The sequence below is a fragment of the Schistocerca cancellata genome, chromosome 2, assembly GCF_023864275.1.
Source record: "Schistocerca cancellata isolate TAMUIC-IGC-003103 chromosome 2, iqSchCanc2.1, whole genome shotgun sequence".
Lineage (NCBI taxonomy): Eukaryota > Metazoa > Arthropoda > Insecta > Orthoptera > Acrididae > Schistocerca > Schistocerca cancellata.
The window spans coordinates 812,826,599-812,837,367 of record NC_064627.1 but is presented as its reverse complement, the minus strand read 5'-3'; positions in this window follow the sequence as shown (position 1 = coordinate 812,837,367).

Genomic DNA, 10,769 nt, shown 5'->3' with positions numbered 1-10,769 from the left:
TTACGTAAGCGCCTTGATAACCCGCGAGATCTCCCGCCGGTTTGGAGCGAAATGACCTCAATGACTGGCCTCGTCGCCTCTGCCAGAAACCGACGACGGCTGAATTCACACCTTACCAGAATTTTAAATACGTCAGAAAATTCACTTACATACATAAAAAGAATAAAGAGGAAGTAATACACTACTGGCCATTAAAATTGCTACACCAAGAAGAAATGCAGATGATAAACGGGTATTCATTGGACAAATACATTATACTAGAACTGACATGTGATTACATTTTCACGCAGTTTGGGTGCATAGATCCTGAGAAATCAGTACCCTGAACAACCACCTCTGGCCGTAATAACGGCCTTGATACGCCTGGGCATTGAGTCAAACAGAGCTTGGATGGCGTGTACAGGTACAGCTGCCCATGCAGCTTCAACACGATACCGCAGTTCATCAAGAGTAGTGACTGGCGTATTGCGACGAGCCAGTTGCTCGGCCACCACTGAACAGACATTTTCAGTTGGTGAGAGATCTGGAGAATAAGCTGGCCGGGGCAGCAGTTGAACATTTTCTGTATCCAGAAAGGTCCGTACAGGACTTGCAACATGCGGTCATGCATTATCCTGCTGAAATGTAGGGTTTCGCAGGGATCGAATGAAGGGTAGAGACACGGGTCGTAACACATCTGAAATGTAACGTCCACTGTTCAAAGTGCCGCCAATGCGAACAAGAGGTGACCGAGACGTGTAACCAATGGCACCACATACCATCACGCCGGGTGATACGCCAGTATGGCGATGACGAATACACGCTTCCAACGTGCGTTCACCGCGATGTCGCCAAACACGGATGCGACCATCGTGATGCTGTAAACAGAACCTGGATTCATCCGAATAAATGACGTTCTGCCATTCGTGCACCCAGGTTCGTCGTTGAGTACACCATCGCGGGCGCTCCCGTCTGTGACACAGCGTCAAGGGTAACCGCAGCCATGGTCTCCGAGCTGATAGTCCATGCTGCTGCAAACGTCGTCGAACTGTTCGTGCAGATGGTTGTTGTCTTGCAAACGTCACCATCTGTTGACTCAGGGATCGAGACGTGGCTGCACGATCCGTTACAGCCATGCGGATAAGATGCCTGTCATCTCGACTGCTAGTGATACGAGGCCGTTGGCATCCAGCATGGCGTTCCGTATTGCCCTCCTGAACCCACCGATTCCATATTCTGCTAACAGTCATTGGATCTCGGCCAACGCGAGCAGCAATGTCGCGATACGATAAACCGCAATCGCGATAGGTTACAATCCGACCTTTATCAAAGTCGGAAACGTGATGGTACGCATTTCTCCTCCTTACACGAGGCATCACAACAACGTTTCACCAGACGACGCCGGTCAACTGCTGTTTGTGTATGAGAAATCGCTTGGAAACTTTCCTCACGTCAGCACGTTATGGGTGTCGCCACCGCGCCAACCTTGTGTGAACGCTCTGAAAAGCTAATCATTTGCATATAACAGCATCATCTTCCTGTCGGTTAAATTTCGCGTCTGTAGCACGTCATCTTCGTGGTGTAGCAATTTTAATGGCCAGTAGTGTATGTTTACCAAAACAGCTCCGGACTATTACCATTCACGAGCAATTGCACCTCGCTAATATTAGACTGATGCATAATTTCGTAGCGTTTTTGTTTTGCATGTTGGTATACCGGTTGCTATGGGTTTATTTATCGATTGTCATTTTTTATTTGTAGTTCACTGTTGCTATCTGAGTTTACGTATTGTCATTTTGTCATTAGGAGACAGTGGGCGGAGGGGGGGGGGGGGAATATGTGGACGCTAGAAAATGGAGTGCCAAATAAAGAAATCGGAACTCTTCCTATATATTCTTCTGTTTGAGTTCAGTGGAGGGTGACAGCAGCGGAGGCAGCCAGAAACGTCTGAGCCGTGTATGAGGATAATGCCATTAGACAGAGCACGACAAGAAAATGGTTTTCTCGTCTTAAGGAGGATTGTTGTGACATTATTGACCCTCCACGTTCAGGAAAAACCTCCGGGGTTTGATGAAGATCGTTTAAAAGCATCAATCTAAAATGACCCACGACACTATACTCGAGAACTGAGAAATGTGATGAACTGTGATCATTCCACCATCGCCCTACATTTGCATGCAACGGGGAAGGTTCACAAATCGGGTGTGTGGTTACTCTAAGCCAAAATCACAAAAATGAACATGTGACCATATGTGCATCACTGCTTAAGTCATCCATTGGCGCCGGCCGCGGTGGTCTAGCGGTTCTAGGGGCATGGATGTGTGTGATGTCCTTAGGTTAGTTAGGTTTAAGTAGTTCTAAGTTCTAGGGGACTGATGACCAAAGATGTTAAGTCCCATAGTGCTCAGAGCCATTTGAACCATCCATTGGCTCGTGAACAACACCGACCATTCATATCCTGTAACGGTACTGATAACGAGAAATGTTGTCTTTGTGCTAATATAAGGAAGAGAAAGGAGTGGTTTACCCCAAATAAAGCGGAAACTCCCCGCACAAAGATCTGCGTCCATCCACAGAAGATAATGGATGCATCTGGTGGATCAGCGACGCTGTGGTGTTCTACGAATTGCTTCCCCGATATGTAATAATCACTGCTGACATTTATTGCCAACGACTGACACGTCTTACCGACGCAATCCAAGAACAAGCACTTTCAATCGGCAATCTTCCATGACCATTTTGTGCACTTTTGCAATGATTTCTGGAGTAGTGACACATCTTGGCCGACCACTGCGTGGATACCAAATTTAAATTCATTTGTCCACTTGACAACAGTTGAATATGAAGGAGCAGAGTCCCCCAGGGCATTCTGGAAATCAGCATGAATGTCGTTCGCTTTCATATCTTCCTTTACGAAGTACTTAATCACTGCTAGATTCACGATTTTTTTCCGTCTTCGCAAATCACTACACGGGAACAACAACAGAACCACATCACCGCCACAGCTCTCTTCCAAGAGCACTGACATGGCACGTGTATACAGGCAACAGTCCAATGAATATCACGTCCACAACTAGTTGCACTAGGTCTGATCTCTCGTGGCTATTCAGAGAACTTTTCAAACCACCCTCGTACTTTGCGTTCCAATCACGTAAAAGTCAGACGCATTGTCACCTTTGTTAAAAGTTTCTGAACTCTAGATAAACGAGCAATTCCTTTGCCATATACAGCATCAGGATCAGCATCAGGATGGATGACACTGAAGTTGGTGAAACGTTTAACCGATTAGCTGCACTCAGTTATAACAGCTGTCTTTAATCTCACGCTAAATTTGTCTCAACATGAGAACGAAATTGCCTTACTCATTTGCCTAAAATTTCACCTCGAATATTACATCAAGAAACAATTATTTCTACTTTTATAATACGAGAGGCGATCAGGAAATTCTGATCAAGTTACTTAAAACATGTAACTCCACAACACTATTTTCGTCTTTTCGGGGGAGATAGTCATACAACATACAGAATGACTGCGAAGATAACGCAAAGAAAAAGAAAAAACATCAATGTACACCGCAAGACAAAAAAACAGACACACGACGAAGGAATAGTCCGAATGGGACGAAAATGGGCAGCAGTGATGTACAAGTACAGGCAAATAATTGATTACAACATCAGAATAATTGCATGATTTATAAAGAGAAGAATTTTCACAATTTGAGCAAGTCAATAAAGCGTTCGTCCACCTCGGGCCTTTATGCAAGCAGTTATTCTGTTGAGCATTGATTGATAGAGTTGTTGGATGTCTGTCCAATTGGCGCATTAGATCGTCAAAGTACTGAACTGGTTGGACGGCCCTGCCCATAATGGTCCAAATGTTCTCAGTTGGGGAGAGAGATCCAGTGATCTTGCTGGCCAAGGTAGAGTTTGCCAAACATGAACAACCGCAAAAAAAGACTCTCGCCATGTGCAGGTGAACGTTATCTTGCTGAAATGTAAGCCCTGGATGACTTAGCATGAACGCCAAAACAGCACAGCACTGAATATCGTCGACGTACCGCTGTGACAACCAAAGAGGTCCTGTTACGAAAAGAAATGGCACTCCAGACTACCTCTCCTGCTTGATACGCCATATGGCAGGCTACAGTGAGGTTGGTATCCCATCTCTGTCCGGGGCATCTCCAGGCACGTCTTCGGCCTGGGATCTCACTGACTATCGTAGAATTGTCTTCAGTGATAGCCGCGCTTTGAACTGCGCCCTATGACCCCACAACAGCGGTCCCATGTTATGCGTCCGCACAGCAACTGTCAAGGGTTTCATTGACCTGGCGTAGTCTGGCAACGCGGGGACCCCATTTCGGTCGCTCGCAGACACGCATTGGTCCATCAGCAGTCGAATCAAACAGAAATTTTTTTATTATTACTATGTACAAGATTGTGCATAACAGGGTCTTCAAAGAAAACTATGTGTTTGATACACAAGGACGTACAGTGACTTCATAGATCAATTTATAGTTAGAAGACATGAACAATTTGAACAATTCCAATACAGATGAATTATCTTAGTAAACGTTTGAACATCTAGAAAATCTGTAAGCCCACATAAAGACTTTAAGCACGGTTATCTACGTATATAAAAGGTCATGTCCTGACTGACTGACTCATCATCGTCCAACCCAGATCGCTAAGGATAGAAACTTTAAATTTTGCAACGGTGTTGATCTTATACTGTAGGCGTCGTTTAAGAAGGGACTTTTCGAAATTCTGCCCCTAAGGGGCTGAAATATGCGATGAAAGGAATTTTTGGAAATATGCGCTATTAAGGCAATTTTTAAGCTAGAACTACGAAAATTAGTATTCGGTTTCTCAGTAATAAATAAAAAAAATTATGGTTTCAAAATTTTTTGATTTTTTAAAAAATATACCATTTTAAAGAATTACTAAAGCATTTTTAAAGCCACATATATGAAAATTGGTATTTGACGTCTTGGTTAGAAATAAAAAATAACGTGTTTCCGTGTTTTCGGAAATTCGCCCACGTCAGGAAGTGCAACAGGGGATAAAAAGTTTTATAAAATTATTTCATTATGAAAGCATTCTCGAAGCTAAATCCATGAAAATCTGGTCAGAAGTAAATTCGGAACAGATGTTCTTCTCTGATATTAATTAGCGTGAAAAGTTTAGGTGTTGCAATTTGTGAACATCATAAAAATTCTATTAAAGAAAAAAATCTGTGCAAACCATACTGTATATGTGGGCGAAGCAGCGGGCGCTAAGCTACTAATCTGCAAACATGTAACCTAGCATTTGTTACTAAATCGCGTAAAGTGTTAGACAACACAACAGGTTCAAATGTATTGTAATGTCCCACGCTCCGGTTTTTGATTGGCCCTTTTTTGCGGTGAGCTACGCCCAATTTGGGAGGGAGAGAATTTAAAGCACATTAAATGAACCAAACAGACCACTTCAGCTATTAAGTTCTCAGCACGCGCTAAAAAGTTATATCATTTTTGTCATCATTAGCTTATTTGACATCTAAGTTATCTTTCACTGATATACTACCACGATTATAAGGACTCTAATGATCAAACATTTTTATTCCATATTCCACAAACTGACTACTTAATAAAGGCCGATAAAAATATGTTATGTTGAGAGATGATAACCCCTGCTGGTTGAATGCTTGGAGTGTTGTAAGCGTGATAACTCTAAACATTCAGAGGGGCAATGGAGCGTTTCCTTTTATTCTTATTATCTTACTAATGTCCGCAGTGAGCTATCTTTTAAGGGTGGGTAAAGTACCACTAAATATATCTGATAAGATGTGTCATTATCTATAAACCAGTAATTCCAGTAGGCATGTAAGCCGGGAGAATCTTTCAGAACTACACGATTTCACTTATCTTGGTCTTTAATTTTGTCTTTCCCTGAATTTTATTTTTACGGAACAGATGTAAGTTGAAATGAGTTTAATTTTTCTGGATTGATAATTATCTATTTCACCATAATTAGTCGAGTTCTGTCGCGAACGGGTCGCGGATGTGAGTAGAAATGCGTAAGATTGCATAAGATGAACATGTAGAAAAGCAACCTAACCTCAGCCAGGGCGTTGGGAAGCAGGAGAGGTAGCGTTCTTGTGGCAATGGACGCTGGAGCTACGTGACAAGCTACGACAGAATGTTCTAGAAGGACGACAAGACACGGGAGACGTGCGTGATCGCGGGGGATTGCATCAGACGAGCCTATATGAGCAGGGCCGCTGGTGCTGCTAGAGAGATTCCTTCGACAGTTGCCTCAGACGCTGGACCTGAGTTACTCTGCCCTCGGGACGGGACTTAGTTTCTCGTGGCACGTAGCTCCACAGGGTACAGGCAGGATTGCCCAACTTACATTCAATGTGTTTGTGCCCCTTAGGGTTCGACTGTGGTCTTATCCTACCTCGTGTCTCATCTCAGTTATTTTATCAGAAGTATACGTCCTCTATCCCACTGGGTTCCCTTATCTGCAAAGAATTTCCAGCTTGTTTTCCAGCACCAGGACTTCGAGTTGGACGAGGCACCTCATTAATGGATTTAGTGTCTAGCTCCAATCCTGATCCGCTCGCAGGAAACTACAGACGCGACAGTTCATTATTTCACAAGTACACCCATCCTGTTTTCCATACCATTTACTCAATGTATATTGTATTGTTAAATGTGTTTCAGAGAAAAATTAGAAGAGACTGGCGGCGGACTGTTCACAGATGGACGACCAAACACTGTCCGTGTTCTTTCGTTAACTGCTTTACAATAGAAAGTCAGAACACTTAGACATTTTATCGATCATTTTCCTTGCTGTATGTAACATTTTATTGTGAGAATCCCGTGGGTCTGATCAGTTACCACTGCCGAACAATATCACCGGGCAACCCAATTGAAAGAAAATTTTCCGATGATGTACCTTAGTAAGGTATTGTTTCAGTTAAAGCAAGAGAAGCCTTAATGAGCTGTATTGCGTGGTCTATCTACAGGGATTGTCCATCATCAGTTTGGGTTACCCTCATGTCGCGACTGTTAAGCTGCGCAAAATCACGTGCCTTGTTGACTACTAGTTAATTCAGCCCCTTTAAGAAACGTTCTGGGTGCATATCTCATTGAGAGACAGGAGGTAACGGCACAAACCGTCAACCGAATCCTGACCACTGCAGAATATCTCTGAATACCAACTGAAATGACACGAAGTATTTTAACATGTCGTGGCCGATGATGCGAAAATTTCTATCATCGAAAAGCGTTTGGAAGGATCAGCACTCAGACTAGCATAAGTCTTACACCTACCAAATCATCGCGAACAGTGTTACAAGAGAAAGATGACGCTGCCCCTCTAAGCCCTTCGAGCACCCCTCCACCGAAAATCCAAGCCTCAATGTAAATTACTTCATACTTTCAATGTAAATTACTTCATACTATCATCAGCCTCTCTTACAACGTTTTACGTAACTAAAAATCTGTATGCGCCATGAGTTGTGTTCTAAAAATGTAAACAAAATTGATACCTCATTCTCCAATCTACATGCAGCTGTTAGCCCACAAATTAATTTTTGAACAACAGAAAATTTTAGCAGCGGTAATCAAAATAGTTTATGATCTTTGTACCTTTACTAATTACAGTACAGATATTTGAGGCACATCTATCTTACAGGAATCTATCTGCTCTTTCCACTGCCACAATCAGAATTAAGATTGCTGTAATCAGTTTCGAGTGAAGAGTAAAACTATTCAAATTTATGAACAGTTAATTAAATATTACAATTACAAGCATAAATCTTACAAACTAAATGTTGTACGAGGGGTGTTCATTGAGTAGTGCAAAACTTTTATTTTTTTTTTAAAAAAAGAAAAACAGGTTGGTTTTATTCAGGGTTCCAGTAAGCCATATTATTCCCCACGCTTGGCTACAAAACTTTTTTTCCATCATAATCTCCGTTCAGTTCGACAGCCTTATGCCACCTTATTGGGCGGTCGTGTATGCCCGTACGTACCACTCTACTGATCGACGTCGGAGCCAACGTCTTGCTTCATCCATAATAACCTCCGCATCATCTATGTACCGCTTTCTGCAGAATTCATACTTCATTGGGTCAAACAGATGGAAGCTCTTTATGGTCTTCTTTATGGTCTGATGAAGAACCTCGAGGGCACGCATATTTGAGTAGCTCAACTTTTGGACGAGTGTGTCAGCGCTGCCAACAGAAACGTCGAGTTGTGCAGCGAGGTGTTTGATTGTGATAAGTCGATCACCTCGAATGAGAGCGTTTGCACTTTCCAACACTGCAGGAATCACAGCTGTTGCAACCGTCTGGCACGGTGGAGATCGGATGGATTTGCGCGACGCTGTTACGGTGATGACAGACGCCTCACCCAACGACTCGCCGTGCTTTTGTTCACTGCCACGTCTCTTAAACAGTCTGAAGACGCCTATGAATAGCTGAGATGCTCTGGTTTCCCACCAAAAGAAACTCAATGACAGCTCTTTGCTTGGAACACCCTTCCGTTACAGGTCATTTTGAAGGCTACTTACAGCGCCGCTACCCAACGGAACTTCATAAAATTATAGCGGCTGAAGCGGGAATATTCCACGATGTTCCACAACAAATTCCACATTTTTCAACCAAAAATGGCCGAGAAAAAAAGTGTTGCATTATTTGAACGCTCCTCGTAGGTGGTGTGCAATCACGTCTGCCAATTCACACTGTGTTGCTTCTAATAGTTTAGCTGTCTTGGATAAAATGATAAGATGATTTAAGCAAGAGTTCAGTCAAAAAGTTTCTCATAACTTAACCAGTTAGGCTAAGAAATGGGAATAGCTCAGTCCATGTGCATTGATGAGCGCTACAAACTGATAGCTTGGTCTCTTTTGTGTAATAAAGATTGTAAGAATTATTCAGTATTCAGTTAAACAAAGCTGTTCGGCATGTATCTTCCCACACACATTACCTCCAGCGCACATCTGCAGATAAACAGAATCGTCTTTATGTCCTCTTCAACGTAACAAACCGGGTTTTTCTGAATCTATAATTCTTTGCGTTGTATATGCGCAAATGTGAACAATATAAAGCTACACTTTGTGCTTGCTACCAGGCGGATTTGACGTCATGCCCGGAGCGTTCAGCACGTGCGGGTCCAGCCGCAGTTCTTTGCTTGCCGCCGCACGTACAGTCACCCATCAGAGGCGGGTTTCCCTGGTCCAAGCGCCACAGCGCCGCAAACCACACACCAGAACTCAACACCAACATTCAGATGTGAAACATCGCGTCACAAATAACAGCATGCATTTGTGGGAAAGCGCTTTCTCGAGGGCGGAAGATTGGTACGTGAAGCATAGAACTGACGTACCTCTCCATGTTAATTCATAAACCGTCATCTTTTTGTTTTTCGGTGAGTTTTTGCGCTGTCTGTGTGGCTATGCACTTGATGGGGGATTTCCTCGCCCCACCCCCACTCCCTGCATAACATTATCTCTTGCGGATGCACACAGCCCGTTGAATTGTGTCTTTCGTTAAAAGATCGGTTATTACTTTCTTTTCCTGAGGTTAATACAAAGGCATCATTTTTATCACCAGTACCGATTGTGGATAAGAATTCTCGATGCTGTACACGAGTCAACTATTAATGGTGAAGCAAAATTCAGATATGGCCACTGATCTTTCTGATTTGTCTTAGAGCATGTAGTGCCCATACACCCAACTTTTAAATCTTGCCCACTAAATACAAACGTCAGATCAAAATGACATGATTACTGTTCATCAAATTCGTTATTTATTGGGTACACTGTGTAGACCATCTTGGATTTAACTATTTAGACGGTCTTCATAAAGGCCCAGGGCTCTTCCCGAATGTGGAAAATCGTTCACATCATAACGATTCCCCCCCCCCCTCCAAAAAAAAAAAAACCAGAGACCAATTTTTGGCGTTATTTCTTCAACGGCTCATCTGTTTCGAACTTTCCGCTCCCTTCAGACCTCTATGAAACACAAAGGGGACAATATGTCGCACACCACTTGACACTCTATTTTCTGATGTCTGTAACAGAATTTTAAAAATGTGCAATACTCAGTAAGTAGCCTCAACAACAATACTAGACCTTGAAATAAAAAACTGACATTGATAACTACACTCATAACCAGCTGAACTACAACAGTCAGAATATACGCTATGAATTTCTACGACATACAAACATTTTCCGGTAAGTTTTAATCGTGATGGTAACATATGTATCGCAAGTGAGAAACACACTATGTGATCAAAAGTATACGGACACTACTAGTGGAATTTAATACAGACTATGTATACCTTGCGCCTTTATGAAAGCTTGAACACTTCCGGTGACACTTGGATGTCTGTTGAGGAATGGCAGCCCATTATTCCTCAATAGCCGAAATCAGAGGAGGTAGTGAAGTTGGACTGGCCACCACATGCTATGTCTGCTGCATTCGGTCCTCAGTGCCAGCACCTCGCATCAGAGATAAACACCTACAACCTCACTGTAATCGAAAGACCTGCCGGGATAGCCGTGAGTGTTAAAGCGCCGCTTGTGCGCCAGCCCCTGATCGTATTAACAACAATCGGATTAACGACGAGGATCGGTGCGCTGACCAGCCTGCATCTACACTCCTGGAAATGGAAAAAAGAACACATTGACACCGGTGTGTCAGACCCACCATACTTGCTCCGGACACTGCGAGAGGGCTGTACAAGCAATGATCACACGCACGGCACAGCGGACACACCAGGAACCGCGGTGTTGGCCGTC